The sequence below is a fragment of the Petaurus breviceps genome, unplaced genomic scaffold, assembly GCF_028583685.1.
Source record: "Petaurus breviceps papuanus isolate PSGF00001 unplaced genomic scaffold, PetGlider_PUasm1.0 90919, whole genome shotgun sequence".
NCBI classification, from domain to species: Eukaryota; Metazoa; Chordata; class Mammalia; order Diprotodontia; family Petauridae; genus Petaurus; species Petaurus breviceps.
Window position 1 is genome coordinate 42,430,507 of NW_027187378.1, and position 21,064 is coordinate 42,451,570.

The 21,064-nt window shown below is 38.6% G+C and overlaps 1 long non-coding RNA gene across 1 annotated transcript in view; it reads left to right on the forward strand.

Moving 5' to 3' along the window:
- Positions 1-18,119, forward strand: part of LOC138151841 (uncharacterized) — a 24,154-nt gene extending 6,035 nt beyond the window's left edge. Inside the window, exon 3 of the long non-coding RNA XR_011165936.1 lies at positions 17,533-18,119. This is a non-coding gene — a long non-coding RNA (uncharacterized lncRNA). The remainder of the gene's footprint in view (positions 1-17,532) is intronic.
- Positions 18,120-21,064: the final 2,945 nt, after the last annotated feature.

Genomic DNA, 21,064 nt, shown 5'->3' on the forward strand with positions numbered 1-21,064 from the left:
CTCTCTCTCTCTCTCTCTCTCTGTCTCTCTCTCTCTCTCTCTCTGCCTCTTGACTTTTTTGGCTGCCTTTAAGCCCCAACTAAAATCCCACCTTTCACAGAAAGTTTTTCCCAATTCTTCTTAGTTCTCTCGACTTCCCTTGTAATAATTTCCTTTTTGTCCTGTATGTAGCTTATTCATATGTTTTTCTTTGCTTGTTGTCTCTCACATTAGTTTGTGAGCTGAAGGCAGAGACTATTTTATGCTTTTCTTTGTAACCCCAGCACTCAGCACAATGCCTGGGATACAGTAGGCATTTAATAAATGCTTACTGACTGACCTTCAGCAGATCCTCATATGGCACACTTCTAGTACTTTGTCATCTCTGCGTCATCTATGTCTCTCTATGTCATCTACCTTTCCTTTCTTGTTTCCTATGCCTAATCACTGAATGGGCATTAACTCAGACAAACTGAGACCTGGGAAAGACCTTAGCTTAAAAAAACTGAGATCTTCCCCTGCATCAGGAGTCATCTCTAGTCATTCTAATCTATATCCTGCCACTGGACCCAGATGGCTCCAGAGGATTAAGTGAGGCCTGTGACCTTGCATAGCCCTGCCTCACTTAAATCCAGTTCATTTGCAAGTCAAGACATCACTTTCTTGACGTCATTGGTCCTCTGAGAATGCAGGACAAACAACAATGCTGCTTTGTCTTCTCAACTCCAGCCTCATCCCCTTGTGGAATTTTTACTCAGCCTATCTTGGTGCTCAGTACACCATAGGGGCTAAATAAATTCTAACTTAATTGAATTGAACAGAAATGGAAAATTCTTGACAACAAAAACAATTAAAAGGTAAAGAGGTAAAAGGAAGGAGGTGGTAGGAGGAGGCAAGGATGTAGGGGCAGAGCCAGGATTACTGTCTTTAAAAAGATAAGTTTTGATATCTTGATTGGCAGTGGGGGTAATAGAGCATTGAATTTGGAAGGTGTCATCTCTGGCAAGACACTCAACCTCTCTAAGCCTCAGTTTCTTCATCTGTAAAATGGAGATAATAACACTTTCCTTACATGGTTTTTGGGAGGAGAGCTCCAAATAGCTGCAAGCCAGTAGGTTACAGATGAAGATCATATGATAAGTGTTATATAAAAATTGGTTGTCTTTTGTCATTGGTCTCCAGGCTTAATATATGAAGTCATGGTGGTGATGGTCGGCAACAGGAGCTGTGAGAACACCTTATGTTGCTATCATAACTTCTGCTTGGTCTCCCTGCTAAAAATCTCTTCCCACTCCAGTCCTCTCCTCCACTCAAGTCAAAGTAATGTTCCTTAAACACATGTCTGACATGTCACCCCCTTACTCACTAAACACCCCGTCACCTCCAGGATCAAACGTAAGATTGTCTGTCAAAACCATTCAGAACCTACTTCCACCCATCTTTCCTGTCTTCACTCTATGCTCCACCCCATAATCCAGTGGCACTGGCCTCCCTGTTGTTCCTAGAACAGAACACTGCAGATCCAGGCTCTAGGCAGTTTTTGTTGACTTTGCCCAATGCCTGGAATGCTCTTCCTCCTCACCTCTATCTCTAGACTTCCATGGCTTCCTTCAAGTCCTAGCTAAAATTCCACCTTCTACAGGAAATCCTTTCCCAATCTGTCTTACTTTCATTGCCTTCCCCCTTTTAATTATTTACAATTTAGCCTGTTCATCTTCTGTATGTGTATAGTTGTTTTCATGTTGTCTCCCCAACTAGACCGTGAGCTCCTTGAGGACAGAGACTGTCTTTTGCCTTACTTTGTTTCCCTAGTGCTTAGTGTAGTGTCTAATAAATGTTCATTGACTGACAAGAGCTGCTTTAATTCTCTGTGCTTGCTCCACCCTCTGGTTTTGGGTTCAGCTATAGAGGACCTTGAGTTAGGGTTTATTTGGAAATAAGACTCCAGGAAAGCTAGGTTGCTTTCTTCTCCCAAGTTTATCTTTTCTGTCTGCCACACAAACACAATGGCTATACTAGGAGAAGAAGAAAAGAATACAGAACACATATTTGGGGTCTAAAGGTTTGTATTTTAAGGTGCTGGTTTCTCTGTGTCTCCTTGGACAAATTGCTTTACCTCTCTGAGATTCAGCTTTCTTTTCTGCAAAAGATATGACCTTTTAGGCCCCCTCCAGTCCTAAAATACTGTGATTTACTGGCTTAGGTAAATGAAGTCTCTCCAACCTTAGATCATTCTGGAAGACAGTATTAATTTAAAATCAAATCTTTAGATTTGCTCATCTGTCAGATTAAAAAAAATATATATTAAGGGAAAAATGGAAATCACCTTCTTTTGACAAGATAACAAGATATGCTGGTTTTAATTTATTAACTTTTCTCTTCTAATAAGTTGGGAAGATGTTATAACTTGTCAAGAGATAACATTTTTATCTTTACTTTATTCCCCCCCCCTCCCCCCCCGCCAATTCTCTTTCTTGGCTAGAGTCAGGAGGAAAGTGGAGTGGGATTTTCACAGCTTTGTTCTGAGTTATGTTTATTATTCGGGAATCCTACTTTCCCTTCTCTTGCTACCATGGGTCTCTACTTCCCTCTCCAGTGTACCTCTCCCCCTGCCCCCACATCCTGCCCGGCCCCCAACCACTTTTCCATTTATAGTTCTGGAATAGGGATAGAGTAGGAAGTAGAAATTCCCAGGTGAAGAAACTCCTTCCACCAATGGCAGTTAGCATTTCTCTGAAATATGTAGTCTTTTAGGGAATTACCTGGGGCACCAAAAAGTAAGTGACTTACCCAGAGTTATATAGGCAGTATGTGTCAGAGGTGAGATTTAAACTCGAGTCTTCCTGGCATTGAGGTGAACTCTATCCACTTTGCTATACTGTCTCTGAGAATTCAACTTCATGCTATCATTTGTGAAAAAGATAATTTACTCTACAACCTCATTCACTTTCCCATGATATTTCTGACCATAACACCCTTTGCTGGCTACCACTTCTTTTTCCTAATTAAAATGTAAACTCCTGGGGAATAGAGTCAAAATGGTGGAGTAAAAGCAGGGACTTGCTTAAGTTCTATCAAATTCCTCTCCAAAAAATCTTTTAAATAATACCTCAATACCAATTCTGTGGCAGCAGGAACAACAAAAGGAAAGGTGAAAGAATTTTCCTAACTAAGAAAATTTAGGTCAGCATGAAAGATGTGTCTTACTGGGGTGAAAGTGGCGCATGGTATACCTAAACCAAGAAGAGTAAAAGCAGAGAAAGAAAACCACAGATCAATTTCCCTAATGAATTGATGCAAAAATTTTAAACAAAACATTAAGAAAGAGATTGTAGCAATACATCACAAAAATAATACATTATGAGGTGAGATTTATACAGGAATGCAGAGCTGATTCAGTATTAGGAAAACTATCATCATAATTGATCATATCAATAACAGAACCAACAAAAATCACATGATTATCTCAATAGATAAAAAAAAGCTTTTGACAAAATACAACACAATTCTGTTAAGAACACTAGAAATCATAGAGATCATGGAATAAGTAGTATTTATCTAAAACCATCAGCAAGCATTATCTGTAATGAGGATAAGCTAGAAACGTTCCCAATGAAATCAGGGGTGAAGCAAAAATGTCCATTATCACTACTATTATACAAAATGGTGCTGGAAATGAACCCATATCTTTCCAATACACCCTATGAGATAAAACTGAAAGCTAAACTGAAGCCACATTGCAGAGAATGCTTTGGGAGCTGATGCTTTATTTGTAGGCAATAGTTACATGTATTGAGGATTGAGTTAGGGTTAGGCTCAGTGTTTCTCCCTGAGCTATGACTGACCATGAAGAGCACATTGTATTTTAGTGGAAAGAGTGCTGGGTTTAGAGTCAAAGGACCTGGTTCTGAAAACTAGCTTTGACATTTTTTACATGTGTGATCTTCATAACCTAAGCTGCCCCTTCTATAAAGTGGGGGGGGGGTCCTAAATTTGGACCTATACCCAAAGGGCTATGAAACTATGCATAGCTTTTGACCCAGCAATATCACTACTAGCTTTATATCTCAAGGAGATCAAAAGGGGAAAGGATGTATTTCTACAAAAATATACAAGTTCTTTTTATGTTGGCAAAGAATTGAAAATTGAAGGGATGCCTATCAATTGAAGAATGGCTGAGCAAACTGTTGTACATAATTGCTATGGAATACTTTTGGACTGAAAAAATTACAGCCAAGACAGTTTCAGAAAAACCTAAGAAGATGTTTACCAACCGAAGCAAAGTGAAGTGAGCAGAATCAGAAGAACATTATACACAATAACAGCAATATTATAACCACGATCAACTGTGAAAGACTTTGCTACTTTGATCAAGACAATTCCAAAGGACCCATGTTGAAAAATGCTGTCTACCTCCAGAGAGAGAACTGATGAATTTTGAGTACAGAATGAATCATACTTTTTAAAAAAGACTTTTTTCTTTTTCTTTTGCATGTTTTCTTTTGCAATATGGCTAATATGGAAATGTGTTTTGCATGACTTTGCATGTATAATTGATATCATATTTCTAGCTTTCTCAAGGGATGGTAGAAGGGTAGGAGGGAGGGAGATGATTTGTAGCTCAAAATTTTAGAAAGTGAATGTTAAATTTTTATTACATGTAATTAGGAAATATTTAATGAAAAAAATAAAATATATTAAAAAATAAAATGACAGGCTTAGACTGAATGCTCTCTAAGGTCTTTTCTAGTTCTAAATTCCATGATCCTTAAGTCACTGCTGCCATAGAAAGGTTATTCATCCTAGAGTCAGAAGACCTAAATTTGAGCATTGGTTATGATGAATATATTTATTTGGCTGTGCCTCAGTTTCCTCTTTGGGGAATTGGAATAATAGAGTTATCACAAATCTGAAAACATCCTATAAATGTGCTATCATCATTTGTCAATGTGGTTAAGTCATTACCATCATCTTCACCAGCATCATCATTTCTCCCAGTCCAGAAACAGTGGACTAAACTTGGTTCTCACTCTTACTTCTCTGGGTTGCTTTATTCTATACTCTCTTTTTAAAGGCAATATTTAATTTTAATCATTATGCCAGTGGTTCTAGAGATCCACTACTTGGATTCTCCTTTGCAGACTGTTTGCAAACCCATTTTGGGGGCAGTAAGTTCTTTGTATGTGTTTATGTCATATTTGTTCTCTACTTTACCACTACAAGGAAAAGGGGGAGTAAAAACTTCAGAGCTTACTAGTTCTTGGCAACACACTGCATACCAGCAGTCTCAAAATATTTGCAAATATCTTTTCTTAGATAAGGACAGACTTAGTAATGGACTCATTTTGGCAAATGCCTTTTTACTGTTTGGATTTGTGGGTCTGGGATAAAATGATGCTGGGGTGTATGTTACTGTAAAGGCAGGGACAGCTTTGTAAAGCACAACCGCTGAGCTCAGAGAGCCTTGCCTTCTGATATTTTCTGTGATTACTCTGAGCAGAAGAATGGGCCTGGGACATACCAGGGACAAATTTAGCCCTCAAGTCTACTAGGCAATCATAGGGCTAGAACAAGCACCTGATGTCTGGATCAGCTCTACAAATCTTTATGCACAGTTGGTGGACAGTGGAGAGATTTATGTGATGCTCAGTCTCTATCCTTAAGGAATACAAGGGTGGGACAAAAAATATATTCTTAGAAACTTCTCCATAGAACCCAGAAGAGGAACAAAAATGTAAATGAACATATGTACGTGTATTTTAAATTGTATTACCAAAAACAGTACTCTCTAGATTAATCACCAACTATAATTCATTCTATTTGACTCCATGCAGGTTTAGGTTGCTTCCAAAAATTTAACACTTTCAAAGGGTGAAAATTTGCCCAACAGTGAGAATATTCCAAATTATTTGAGTACTATGGTAACTAGGAACTGTTTGACCCTGGGCAAGTTTTACACACACACACACACACACACACACACACACACACACACACACGACATTTATAATTTCATTTCATATGTAGGGTAAAGACTTGTGAAAACCAAAGGGTTACTATGTGTAAATCTGTATATTTCAATGCATTTTTAAAGCACCTATAAAGTGCAGGACCTATGCTAGGTAATTGGAATAAAATTAAATTCTACTGGGTGTGGATGGGATGGGCAGGGAGGGAGTAAACAGCATAAATAAATACAAAGTAATTTCAAGAAGGAAAGACTATATAATTTTGAGGGAGTATGTGGATGGAGATCAAAAAAAGCATATGTAGGAGGCAGTACCTGAACTATACTTTGAAGGAAGTTAGGGATTTTAAAAGGTAGAAGTGAGAAGGGAGGACATCCCCAGGATATAGAACTTTTGTGCAAAGGCCTCTGCCTTTGGAAGGTGGTTTCATGGAATGGAGAGGTCATGAAAGAGAATAATGAAATAAAGTTGGAAATAGAGATAGGAGAATAGATTGGGGAAGGCTTTAAAGGATAGGCTGAAACATTTGCATTTCATCTTAGAGGCAACAGGGAGCCATTGAAGATTTATAAAGTGATGGTTACTTGTGTTTTAGGAATATCAGCTTAGCAGCTACTTGAAGAATAGATTGGTGAAAGAGGTTAAAGGTAGGCAAATCGATTAGGAGCCACTATAATAGTTCAGGTGAGAGATGATGAGGGTCTAAACTAGATCTTCATCAACTGAACTAGAGTGTTGTTCAGTTGTGTCCAACTCTTCGCGATTCCATTTGGGATTTTCTTGGGAAAGATACTGGAATGGTTTGCCATTTCCTTCTCATTTTACAGATGAGGAAACTAAGACAAACAGAGCTAAGTGACTTGCCCAGGGTCACACAGCTACTTAAGTATCTGAGGGCAGATTTGAACTCATGAAGATGTGTCTTCTGGACTCCAGGTCCAGTGCTCTACCCATTGTGCCACTTAGCTACCCTGAACTAGAGTAAAAGTATATAAATGGAGAGGAGATAAATATAAGAGATTATAGAGTTAGATGTGACAAGACTCAATAACTGATTCAACATGGTGGTCGGGGTGAGGGACAAATTATGAACTGAGGTGATTAGAAGGGTGATATTCCTTTAAGAGAACTGTGGAAGTCTGAGGAAGGATATTTTCTTCTTTTTGGAAGGGTGGAAAAGACACTCAGCTCTGTTTTGGACATGTTGAGTATGAGACACCCAGAGGATATCCAAGGGAAGATGTCTAGTAGGCAGTTGGTAACATGGATCTGAAATTTGTGTGAAAGATTGAGTCTAAATGAGTTTGGGAATCATGTGTATAAAGATCATAAGTAGATCTAGGGAAGCTATAAAGACCACCAAGGGAAAGAATATAGAAAGAGAAAAAAAGATGACTGTGGATAGAACCACAGCCATAGTAAATGGGCAGGAGAAAGATTCTAAGTACTTTGCAGACATTAAAGCACTATAGGAAACTAGTTATTACTATTACCTCATTCATTTCATGTTTTTCAATGGGGTTGATAGACATAGTCCTTATAAAAGTTGCTTTTCAGCTATTATTCATTTATGTTCCATACACTGTCACACAAGTGGATAAAATTACTGCTTTTCGAATAACAGTATTAGGATAGAAGCTCATCCTCTATAGACTCACAGAAAGCATTAACAATACACATCAGGTAGGAGGCAGGACAACAGGGAGGTTGCTCCTCATTCTGTTCCCAAATGAGATTTTGTCTCCAGGGTTTCTATATTTTGAAAGTTTCTTGTTTTCATTAAGATAATTTGATTATTTTGTCATGTAGTAACTATTAAAAACACCATGTTAAAATTTTTGTAGATCAATACTATCTTCAAGTTATTATGGGCGATAGTTCAATTCGTATTAATGATCTGCTTCCAGTACACTTTATTTGTTGAGTTCTCCAGAATATTTTGAGGACTGTATTTGTGGTATAAGAAGCTGTTGTCTATAAGACCATGAAAAAGAGTGAGTCTGATTTATACTTCTAACCACCTGGTCATGTCTTGTAAAGTATTCTGCAGGTGCTAAATTTTAATAGCCAGTAATGTCATATAATTTCTACGGTACCTTGTGTAATCTACATTGGTCACTAAATCTGAACTTCTTATACATAATCCTTTTATAATTTCTGGCAGTGGTGAGCTGGTCCTGAATTTACATAATGAACCCTCTGTTTCTACAAACAAATGGTTTTGACCAGTCATTTATTTGATACTTCTTTGTCAGCATATTGTTGGCTGAGTTCATGTGGATATTGCTTATGGGAGGGTGTTTTGATGCTACTCTTGACTCTCTGCTACTTCATAAGCTCATCAAGAGGTAAATCGCTCTCAATTACATTTGATGAATTCAAAGACATGTAACCAGAGGTTGTCTATATCATTTGGGAACTCTTTCTCACATTTTACTTATTTTTCAAGCTTCTGTAGCAAAGTTTCTGGTTGAATTTTAATTGTTCATTCAGTCTTTACTATTAGTGAATTGATTTCTATAAATAAATAAATGTAGACAGAGAGATGATATATATATATATACACACACATATATATTTATGAATATAAATCCATGTGTAATAGATACATATTATAGATAGATTGTATAATAGAAACACAAAAAATGTGTATCTATTTTTTAGGCTGACATGTTTATCATGTGGTTTAAGAATACCTACAATCCTCATCCTCCTTTATTTTTTGTCAAGCAAGGGTTAATCTTTCTATAGCTGCATTAGGGTGATTAACTCTGAATTTCATTAATACTGTATTAGTTTTTGTTAGCATACTTTCCAAATCTTTTATGGCTTATTTTACATTTATGAGAGCATACAGTGAGATTGGTGTTGCATAGGTATTATTTACTTTAAATGTGTTCTTCCTATTTAGTTTTGATTTTAGGATGCCAGTAAGTCTCTTAACATATTCTGTCATTGTCTTCTCCTTGATAATGTTATGATTGCTGTGTCTTACCTAGAGAACAAAGTATCACTTTCCTTCATTGGTTTAGCATGATATCCAGATTAAAGGCTGAGACATCCAGTCTCTGACTTTTCTTGGCACACATTAGAATTTTATGTTTATTGAGTCCAAATAATATTTTAATATAGTTGAAGAATTCAGCAGAACTATATAATTTGATATTCATTTATGAACACTAAGTGATTCATATGATATCTTAGTTCAATTCCCACTTTAATTTGTACACCATGCTTAGTTCTGTTTAGAAGCAGTGACAATAAACTTAAGGATTGGATAAGCCATAATGGGTTTTAATCTATCTCTCTTAAAATTTTCATGTTTTATGTAATTTTTTCTTGATTTGTTGGTAGAATGTTTTGAACTAAAAACAATTTTTCTATGTGGACATCAAATCTTTGAATTTATTTTATATGCCTATAATACATGAATAAACCATGATTATGGAGTGAAGTCTAAAACCTTTGTAGTGATCAGCAAAGTCAGTATAAATATTAAGGTCCTCTCAGGCAGCTTACTCAATCATTTCCAAATGGATAATAAACTGATCTTTCTATGACTGAAACTTTGGGACATCCTTTTAGATCCTAGGCTAATATGCTGTTTTCTTGTGTTTATAGTGATTTTTTGTTTAGTTTCTTTTTTTTGTCATACAGTCATAGGTGTCTCCATATTTGGCAAAAGTTTTATGGTACCTTTTGTTGGAAAAAAAGGATAGGATCAGGCTTTCATATGAGAGGAAGCTGGTCAAGTCCTTGGCTATGGTAATTCATGTACCACTGAGAAACATTTGAGCCAGTGACTATAGAACTTATCTGGTTGTGCCATTTTACTGTTTGCAGAGAAGCTAGGGTTTCAGGAACCTTTAGTGATGTAACTCATATATAATTTATTAAATTAAAAATGTGCAAGTTTTCTGTTTCTTTTCTGATACAACTTTAATTTTCATTATGTTGACTTCATAGAAATAGCCAGAGGTTGTCTATATCCTTTGGGATCTCTTTCTTACATCTTACTTATTTCTCAAGCTTCTATAGTAAAGTTTCTGGTTGTATTTTAGTTGTTCATTTAGTAGGAAGCTAGGTGGGGGAGTAATGGTGTAGGACTTGGAATCAGGAAGACCTGAGTTCAAATCCAACCTCAGACACTAGCTAATCTTGGGCAAGTCACTTAATTGTTTTGTGCCTCACTTTCCTTATCTGTAAAATGAGGATAATAATACCATCTATATCCCAAGGTTGTTTGTGAAGATTAAATGAGATAATATTTATAAGCTGCTTTACAAATTTTAAAATGCTACATAAATGCTAGCTATTATTTTGTTGTTATCTCATTCTTATTTTTTTATATGGAGATATTGTTATTAGGGATAGGAATAGGTAATGGAACTATGATTTCATTGGCATAGGAACTCTCAGGTGAGGAAACTCCATCTCCCCATTCAGGTCAGCACCTTCTTTGTACCTTACCATCTAAGAAGCTACCTAGAGTACTGAAAAGTTCATGTCAGAAGCAGAGCTTGAACTCAGGTTGTTTTGGTTTTAAAGCCAAATTTTATCCAGTGCCCCATGCTTCCTTTCACCCCAACATTATTCTTTCTATGAATTGTTGAACAAGTAGAAGAATGTTGCTTTTTCATAATTGAATAAAAGCTTTGGTATTATTAACATTTTACTGCTGCTGACATTTATATAGTGTTTTATAATTTACAAAGCACTTTTATTAGAGGTAAGCAGTATAAGAATTATTATCCTCATCTTAGAGATCAGGAGATTTTGTTTAATGGTAAGTCAAATGATGTAGGTCAGTTCAATGGTCAAGTCAGGACTCAAGTTGAGGTGTTCTAACTCTGAGGTGCCATGAATCCAAACTGAGCTTCTTTCCATCCTGCCACGGTAAGATGAAGCAAGGAAACCTCCCTGAGAGGGATGGGTTTGTTGTCTAGTCCTAAAGAATAAGACATAGCTGGGAAATTAGGGGCTGAGGCCCAAATAGTGGAAGCCTTGATGTTCAGAAATGAGAATTCAGCTGATTAAGCCCAGAAGGCACCAAGATACTTTTTGAAGGCATCAGCTTCAATGTATAGCACCTATTATTTTGTAGGGTAGAGGAGCTGCATGGTGTGACTTTCTTGGATGGGGAACATTCATTCATTCACTCTATAAATATGACTTGAATGTCTAACATACTCAAAGCAATGGAAAGCCTTCTTGGTATAATATAGCTATATCTGGGGCATTAGAATAGATATTGGGCATATAAAGAGGAAATAGTCACATAATTTGCAGTCTACTGTTTTAATGGTCTATAATGTCATTAAAAGATAGAAGCAAATGCATGGAAGAAAAATTACCTGACAAGAATTCTTGGAGATGAAGTCAGAATTTCAGCAGTATTTTCAGGAAACACTTTTATGCTTTATCACTTTTGGATCTGCTTATGGATTTATTTCCTCCAGCTTCAAGTATTACTTTGAAGTTTTTGCTTATATGATTGTTATTCATTTGCAAACTTTGATGAGAGGAGGGACATGACTATTTAGACTTAGGTTTGTATGGTTTGGGATGTCAACAAGTCAGTGTACAACAGTGATTTTTTTAAGTACTTGCTATGTGCTAGACATTGTGTTAAGTGCTGTCTATACAGAGGAAGACAAGCAGCTCACCTTATGAGGGGGAGATAACAAATAACTAATAATCTATATCCATACGAGATGTGTAAATAGTAGATAGACGGGAAGCTGTGCAGAGAAGACACATCTTCCAGGTACCAAGAAAGGTCTCCTGCAGAAGGTGAGCTTTGAGCAGAATCTTTTTTTAACATTTTATTTTAAACTTAAATACCAAATAAGAAAAGAAAAAAGAAACAAACTTTAAAACTAAAATAATACAAAATAAGAAAAGAAAAGAAAGCATTGCCATGTTCACAGCAGAATGTAAGAGAGGATTCAAAATATACAGCAATAAATTTCCATTTCAAGAAAGCCAATAATAAATACTTCAGCAGAACCTTAAAGCAAGTCAGAGAAGCCATGAAGTAGAGGTAAAAGGGCAGAGTATTCCAGGGATGGTGAATTGGGGTAAAGGCATGGAGTTGACAGATAAAATGCTGTGTGAAGAACATCCAAGTAGGTCATTGTAACTGGATTGTAGAGTAAGTAGACATACCAAAGAGGGAAGTTTATATATGATCTTGCAGGTAATTGGGAGCCATTAGAGCTCATTAAGGAAGGGAAAAAAAAATCACATTGGCAGTTGAATGGAAGATGGGTTGGATTGGAGGTGAGAGGTGATAAGAGGCCTGAATTATGAGAGGCCTGAATTAAGGTGGCTGCTATGTGAATAGGGAGTAGGGGATGCATATAAGAGATGTTGTGAGGTAGAAACAAGATTTTGTAACAGATTGGATATGTGGGATGAATGACAGTGAGAAGTCAAGGATGATTTCAAAATTGTTAGCCTAGTTGCACAGTGGTTAGTGTTGCCCTTGGCAATAATAGTGAAATTCGGAAGAGGAGAGGGTGTGTGGAGTATGTTTGGGATGTCAGCACACTCAGTTTGAGATATCTAAAAGGCAATTGGTAATATGGGACCATAGCTAATAAAGAGAATAGGGCTGGATATAAGCATTTGGGAATTAATCAGTTCCCAACATTCACGGTATTTAACTTTAGCAACTTCAAGAATTGGTGTGATTTTATTAGCAACTTCATTTTCACATTTGCGTTGGCAACTGTGCACATTCAAGGCTATATGCAGTAGAGAAAAAAATGAGAGGAGAACTTGCAAGGGGATGCAAGCATCCTGCGTCCCCTACTGCCTCTGTCATTGGTCTCTAAAGCATACCAGAGGACTTGTGTGAAGCAGCAGAGCAGGACAGTCCACCACTGCCTAGTCTGGCCTGCTGAGAATCCCGCAGGGCTTGGACAGGCTAAACCAGCCCCAGGTGGAATTCTGAAATATGACCAAGTGGGGGACTCGACCTGAGGCATGCATGCGCTTTTCTTCTAGGAACAGTTCAACCACAGAGTTGAAAGGAAGAATAGAGACAGCAGCTTCTCCTTTTCCCTTTTTTACCTCGAGTTCTTCTGTCATCCCCAGCCCTGCCCCTCCACATTGCCTGTCCTCTCCACTGCATCCTATCAGATCATTTCATGGTTACTGTATCAGGAAAAGTGCCTGCTATTAGAATTAATGTTTTGTCATAAAGAATTATATGCAGAAAAGCATATTTTTAGCAATCTCTAGTGAAAGCTTACAGTTTTGGGTGGTTGTGGAAAACTAACCCCCTATTTCCCATAGCTTTAGTGTATTAATATTTGCATTTTTTACTTTATCAGTTTTCTAGGAAGTTGCTGTGCAAAGGTTGAGAATTGACTTTCCTTGCATAGAGATGTCAAGTGAACCTGTAGGAGCTTATGAAGTCATTAAGTGAGAGAGTATATAGAAGGAAAAAAGAAGAGAGCCCCAGATAGAGCTTTGTGGGATATTCACAATTAGTGACTATGACCTGGAAGAGGAACCAGCAAAAGGAGACCAATAAGAATCAGTCAGACAGATAGGATGAAAACCATGAGAAAACTTGTTATGAAGATTTGAAGAGAGTATCCAAGAAGAGGGAATCATTAGAGTCAAATACTACAGAGAGCTTGAGAAGGATGAGGACTGAGAAAAAGCTACCATATTTGGCAGTTGAGATCTTGGTAACTTGGAAGAAAATATTTTCAGGTGAATGATGAGTTTGGAAACCAGATTGTGGAGGATTTAGAAGAGAATGGGAGGAAAGGAAATAGAGGCACCAAGTATTGATAGCTTTCTCAAGTAGTTAAGTCATAAAGACCAGATGGATGGTACACTAAGCCTAGAGTTACAAAGATCCTGGGTTCAGGTTCAATCTAAGATACTTACTGGCTTTGTGACTTTGGGCAAGTCACTTAGCCTTTCTTTGCCTCAGTTTCCCCAACTATAAAATGGGGAAACTTTACCTCTGAGGGCTGTTATGAAAATCAAATGCAATAATACTTATAAAGTCTCTATCATATAATAGGTGCTATATAAATCCTGGCTATTATTATTACAAAGAAGAGAAAGGAAAATTAAGAAGAAAGATGGTAAACTAACAGGCATGCATATGATCAAGTGATTTTTTTTTAGAGACTGGTAAGACATGAAGACTTTTGTAGGCACCAGGGAAGGAACTAGTAAATAGAGAAATATTTTTAGATGAGAAACAGGGATAGACAGAGACAGAGATGATGATGATGATGATGATGATGATGATGGCAATCTACTGGAGAAGATGAGAGAGAGTAGGATCATTCTGTCAAATGTACAGGCTTTAGCAAGGAAAAGGGCTACTTTATCATTTGAGACAGGAGTGAAGGAGGAGTCAGGGGAGGAAAATATTGGAGTGATAAGAGATAAAGAGGAGAGAAGGAGGAGTTCTTGGTGCATGGCTTTCCAAATTGCCAAGCCAACTGGCATTTGCTAAGAAGCTTCTATGTGCCAAGCATTGTGGATACAAAGAGAAGCAAAGGCAGCCGTGAAGTGTGAAGCGATGCCCTCAGCTGAGAGGGCAGGGAAGAGGGCATTGAGGGAGGAGAACTCTCAGAAGAACCTTTCACTGTGGAAAGTGGGAGAGTGAATCGAGTAAGGGGGAATAAAATGTTGACCTTGTGATAGTGAGAGCCATTTGGGATTAGATAATACATTTGTAATGGATCCAAGTAACATGGTTTGGTGAAAGCAGATGGAGGGTATAATCCAGGGTTTGGGTTTTTCAAGATGCTATTGGTGATATGAGAAGGGGGCAAGTGATTCTGGAGTTGAGGGTAGTATAGTGTTAAGTTGGTTCAACCAGTGGTCAAAATAGGTAAGAATATAGTCAGTTCAGGGACGATGGTTGAGAAAAGAACTGATGGATGGAGGGAATAGAGGTCATGGTGAAGAAGAGCAATTTTGGGGAGAGGTAATAAACTGTAGGGAAAGACAAAATAATAAAATATAGTAAGATAAAGTGGAATACTTGTTGCAAGATCAAGGGCATAACTATTCCTTGTGGAGCTTGGGGGGGGGTAGAGAATTTTAGTCATGGAAACTGACTGATAGAATGGGGATCTAGGAGGTTAGGGCACTTGAGGGAGCTTCAAAATGTATGTTGAAGTGTCTAAGTATGGGAACAAGAGAAAGGGAGGAGACAAATGTTGTTAGCTTGGCACTGAAGTCTTTGAAGAAGAAAGAGGAATGTCCTAAGGATCAATAGATAATATTAACCCTCAATTGGATTGGATGATAGATAGTGTGAACTTCAAAGGAGATACCCAGAGATGAACACAATACTCAGGCCTTGGTCTCACCAGGAATGAATACAACAGGGCTATCAATCACCTCATTCATTCTGCACATTAAACCTCTATTAACAGACTTTCATTTTATGTTCTGTCATGTCGCACTGTTGACTCATGTTAAGCTTGAATTTATTTTAATCAATCATATTTTAAATGTATTTGTGATCTAGCTATTTAAAGGAACCCTGTGGTACCTCTGTCTGTCTTTTTTTTAAGTAAATAATCAGCCTTCATTTATCTTTTCTGTAAATTTATTTTAATATGTATCACATTTGCTTAAAGTAAAGCACGTTTTGCATTTGTTCAGAGAGTGAATTGTCTGAACCACATGGTCTAGTATTTCATCACCCATGCTTATATATAACACATTAAAATTTGCAAAGTGCTTTCCTCAAAACAGCTCTGTAAGGCAGGTGGAGAAGATGGGAAAGAAAGAAATAGCCATTTATTAAGCGCCCAAAATGATTTACAAATATTCTCTCTTTTGACCTTCACAACAACCTTGAAAAGCAGGTGCTTATTATTATCTCCATTTTACTGTTATGAAAATTGAGTCCAACAGAGGGTAAGTGCCTTGTCCAAGGTATTACAGTAAGTATAAAAGTCTGGATTTGAACTCAGGTCTTCCTCACGTCAGACCCAGCACTCTAGCCACTGTGCCATCTGGGTAGTTTTAATATTTACCTCACATAAAGGATAAAGGAACTAAGGCTCATAATAGTTTATTAAGACTTGTTAAGCTTAAGGGATTGATAGTGCCAGAGCTGGGTCTTACTTTTAGTGCCTTCCCTTTGTTAATCATTTCCTCTTTATCCTGTATATACGTTCTACAAATTGGTTTGCTTTCTTGTCTCCTCCTCCACCAGCTTAGGAGCTCCTTAATGACAGAAACTGTATTTTACCTCTTTTTGTACCTCCATCACTTAGCACTGTGACTTGCACATAGTAGGTCCTTAAATGTTTATTAACTGACTGAACTGGCATACTATGGATGGTCACTTCACTTCATTGCATTTGCTGCTCTCCCTGGGTTCAGCTTCATGGAGAAGATGCCTCTCCTGGCATGAGCTACATCTTAAATCTCACCACTATGCTGCTAATTTAAGTTTTAACTGATACCACCTCCCTCAGCCTCCCCTCCCCTGTGATTGGAGGGCTGAGAACCTAATTCCTCCCAATGCTTTTCCTGGAAGAGAGTAGAAACTGGATTCTCAGCTCACCCCACTTTGCATCTGCTGCCCTACCTGGGGGTAGGGTTCAATTCCATAGAACAAGACACTTTCTGGTTTGCCCTGCCCTTCCTTCCGCCTTTTGTGTGTTGTCTTCCCCTTTAGATCTTAAGTTCCTTGAGAGCAGGGATTGTTTTTGTTTTTTGTTAATTGTATTCCCAGTGCTTAGCACAGGGCATATTTTTGTTCTTGTTCAGTTGTTTTTAACTCTTTGAGACCTTGTGGACCATAGCATAACAATACTGTCTATGTGTTTTTCTTGGCAAAGACACTGCAGTTGGTTTGCCATTTCCTTCTCCAGTGGATGAAGGCAAATAGAGGGGCACACAGCTAGTAAGTGTCTGAGGCTGGATTTGAACTCAGATCTTCCTGACTCTAGGCCTGGAACTTTATTCATTGAGCCATCTAGCTGCCTAGAATACACATAGTAGACACTAATAAATATTTATTAGTTTGGATTGGCCCAAAGGCCAAATCTGATCTATTACTTCTTTTTGTATGGACTGAGAATGATTCATTCTTTTTTTTTTTTTTTATAAGCAATCGGGGTTAAGTAACTTGCTCAAGGTTACACGGCCAGTTATTTCTGGGTATGGTGCTGAGTATCTGAGCCCAGATTTGATCCAGGTCATCCCGACACTGGAGCCAGTGCTCTTACTCGCTGAGCCACCTGGCTGCCCCCTTTATTTTTTTATAAGCAATGATTCATTCTTAATAAAACAGGCTGTGATTTACAGACCAGGGTCTAGAGTAGTTAAATACTCCCATTTGCAGATGAGGAAACTAAAGCCCAGAGACTAGTGGCTTGCCTTGAGTGCTATAGCAAGTAAGTGGCAAAACTTGGAAGTGAACCTAGGCCTTTTCACTCTAAGACCAAGACTGCTCCCATTAAATTTTTGTTTTCAGTTTCTCCCCTCCCAAATCTAGCTTGTATAAAACCTAAATGAAGACTTCATTTATGTTATTGGTTGGTGTATGCCCACACATATACTTTATTTTTCCTTTCAGAGTGGCTTGCTTTTCCATCTGGTGAAGAATGGAAGAAGACTTGAGCCTTGACTTTCCACACAACATTTCCCTATGAGACATGTCACATCTAAGCCTCCTCAGCCCTGCTCTGATGAGAGCTAAAGACCACATCCTACATTTTCTCAATTCCAACTTCTGTTGCATCTGAAACTCAGTGGAGGTTCTTCCCTTTTTCTAAGAGAAGAGTCAGTTTTTAATCAGATTCTTTTTTTCTGTATAATAAAAAAAATAGATATAGTACTTTAAGGTTGGCAGAGTGCGTAACATAGCTTATCCCATTTGATTCTTACAGTAGCCCTTGAGAATAATAGCCCCAAGTGCTATTATTATTCTTTTATAGGTGAAGAAACTGAGGCCGAGGAGTCTAGTGTTATTCAGCTAGTAAACATCTGAGGCAGAACTCAAACTCGGGGTCTTCTTGATTCCACATCCAGTGCTCTATCCATCATGTCAACTCAAAACAGAAAGCTAATCCCTCAACCCAGTGGACATCAATGAACTCAATTACACTAAATAATCACTTACTATGTGCTAGGCAATGAGGTTAAAAAGTTGAAAAAATGAAACTATCCATACTGCTGAATTTATTGTAATGGGGAGGCCACAAGTACTTGTAGAAATATTTGCTAAAAACATGAAAAGATCAAATACAAATAAACATAGGGTAATTTGGTGCCATACCATGGAGTATTGAGAACCAATGTCATTCTGAATGGATTGGGCAAAGGGAATTTATTCTGCTATACATCCCAAACATCTAGAAGATTACTTGGTTTCCTATTGTGATCCTAATATTGACAAAAATGGATAAGGCAGTGGACTCCTAACATGTCTCCCACAGTCACATTTTACAGATGAAGCCTTTGAGTTCTAGAAAAAAAAAGTAGATCTCCCAAGATGGCACAGTGTGTGAGTATCAGCAATAAGATCCGAACCCAGCTCGTTTGACTCCAGCACCAGAATTCTTTCTGCTCTGCTATGCATTATAAGGCAGCCTCCCTTGCTTGTCTTTCTTCATTTCTGTGAACAAAGTTGCTCCCCCTTCCTCTGCCTCCCAGAAGCATATTCTGTTTTCATTTCCTTAAAAAGATGGGAAATATCAACCAGGGTCTTCTTTGCAGAGAGACTAGGGTTCTCAGCAGCAGCAACAAATAGATTGTTTAATAGAGGAAAGAGGAAAAGGAGGAGGAGAAGGAAGAAGAGAAAAATGGAGGAGAGGAGAAAGAGGATGGGAAGGAAGAAGATGGGGAGAAGGAGGAGGAAGAGAATGGAGAGGAGGATGAGGATGGGAAGGAGGAAGATGGGGAGGAGGAGGAAGAGAAGGTGAAAGAGGAGGAAGAGGATGGAGAGGAAGGTGAGGATGGGGATGGGAAAGAAGAAGAAGAAGAGGAGGAAGAGGATGAAAGGAGGATGAGGATGGGAAGGAGGAAGACATGAAGGAGGAGGAGGAAGGAGACATCAGAAGAGAAAGGGACACCAATTTGAGAAAATCAACATTGTAAGTATATGTTTTCCTAGTCCCTACAGTCTCATGCACTGTAGTTGTAGTTGAATGCCCACTAATTTGATTCATATGAGAGATTTGACCCTATTCCACCAAGTGTTTTCCAGCCTGAATTTCTCTAACTGCATGTTTATAGAGAGTATATGGAGCTTTTTATGTTTTTTCAGCTGTTTAGTTACTCAGATTTTTTCCCCTTTTTTTGGTCCCTGGAGGTCAGAGTACGGACCACAGAGGTTTTTCCCCCACCAAGCTGCCTCATCTGTTAGTGTGCTTGTGTTGGCAGGGGACAGAGGGCCAGGGGTCATTCATTTGATTGCTGTATCATTTATTATGGGGATGTGACTTCCAATGCTATTATCTTTGTTTGGCAGAAACAGAGAGCAGTTAATGCTGCTGGTAATCTATCTTAGAATCAAAAAGCTATGGAGACAGAGACAGACTCCTCTCCCAGTCTTTATCTCTCCCCACCATCATTTTCTCAGCAGGGAGCAGGCAGCGACCCTAGTTCCAATATGCTGCTCAATGATTTCAGATGATTGATCTTTCTAAAGTGCTTTTCCGTTTCTTACCACACAGACGGGGATAGATTAAGCAATTATGGATTATTTCAACGTCAGATGCCCTGAGATAATTAGTCACAGGAGATGTGTAGAAATCACCCCACCCCTATCTTTCAATAAAGGGGAGTCCTTGGGGGAGATGAGGGTGGGGTGGGGCAGAGGAGCAGATTGGGATGCGAAATGAGGGATAGAGCTAAACAGTAAGGAGGAGACAAAGTTAGGAGAGGCTGGATGTGTCAGAGTCAGGAAGGAAACATCCTGTATTGATGTTTTATGGACCCTGTGAGCTGAACAGAACCTGGATATTAGCATTGTAGACACTTGGGATCACAGAGCTAGGTCTGGAAGGGACTTCAGAAATCATACAGTTCCTTCATTTCACAGAGAAGGAAACTGAGGCCAAGAGTGGACAAATTTACTGTCTCTGGAATAAGATTCTATGGATTCACACCCTACATCTCACTAGTCAATAAACATTTATCAAACACCCACTATGTGCCGAGCACTGTACTAAGCTCTGCAGATACAAAGAAAGGTAGACAGTCCCTGCTTCAAAGAGCTTGGAATCTAGTGGGGGAAAAACATACCTAAAAAGAATCTGCGAAAGGAGAAAGGGAGAGGGCGTGACGGAGACCTTCAATGTGGTGGGAAATGACAAGGGGCCTGCAGTCGGCTGGCTCCTTAAATGGAAGGTCTGGGAGGAACTGTCCAATGTTCACCCTACGTTGTCTACTCAGAAGAAGGTGGGGAGGAGTCCCAGGGCCAGTTAATACTGAGATGTGAGTGTCAGAATTGATGCTGTCTTACAGGAAGCTGAGTTACTAGAGATAATGATGAAGTCAGGAGATCAGAAGGATGGGAAATGACATTTGACAATTATTCCCTATGAGTTCTTGGGTTAAGTCACTCAATCTCCCTAGGCTTCATCAATAAAACTAGAGATTGGACCAGATGGCCTCTGAGGTCCCTTCTAGCTCAAGACTTGTGGTCCTATGTTCCCTCACTGAAGGTTGTGTGGGTGGTACATAGCACAACTGAGATTCGAATCCAGGTTTTCAAACATGAAATTCAACTTTCTCTCTCTTACTCTGGTGTCTTTGATAGTTAGTTCAACCCAGTAACTTTACAGATGAAGACAATGAATCCTGTAAAGGTTAAGTGACTTGGTCAAAGTTGCACACCTAATAAACAGAAGAAACAAGACTTGAACCTGGGTCTTCTGATTTCAAAGTTAGTGCATTTACCACAGTTTTCTGCCTTGTGCCCTTCCCTGTCCCCCTCCCCCCCCTGCCCCCAATCATGCTCCTGACAGAAAGGCAGAACAGTAGCTGTCTGAATCAAACTAACACTCCCCATTGGAATCCTTATAAGGAAGATTAGATTGCTAGTCCTTTTTGGAGAGAAAGTTGGGAGAGACAGAGGCAGAGACAGATGGAAAGACCAAGAT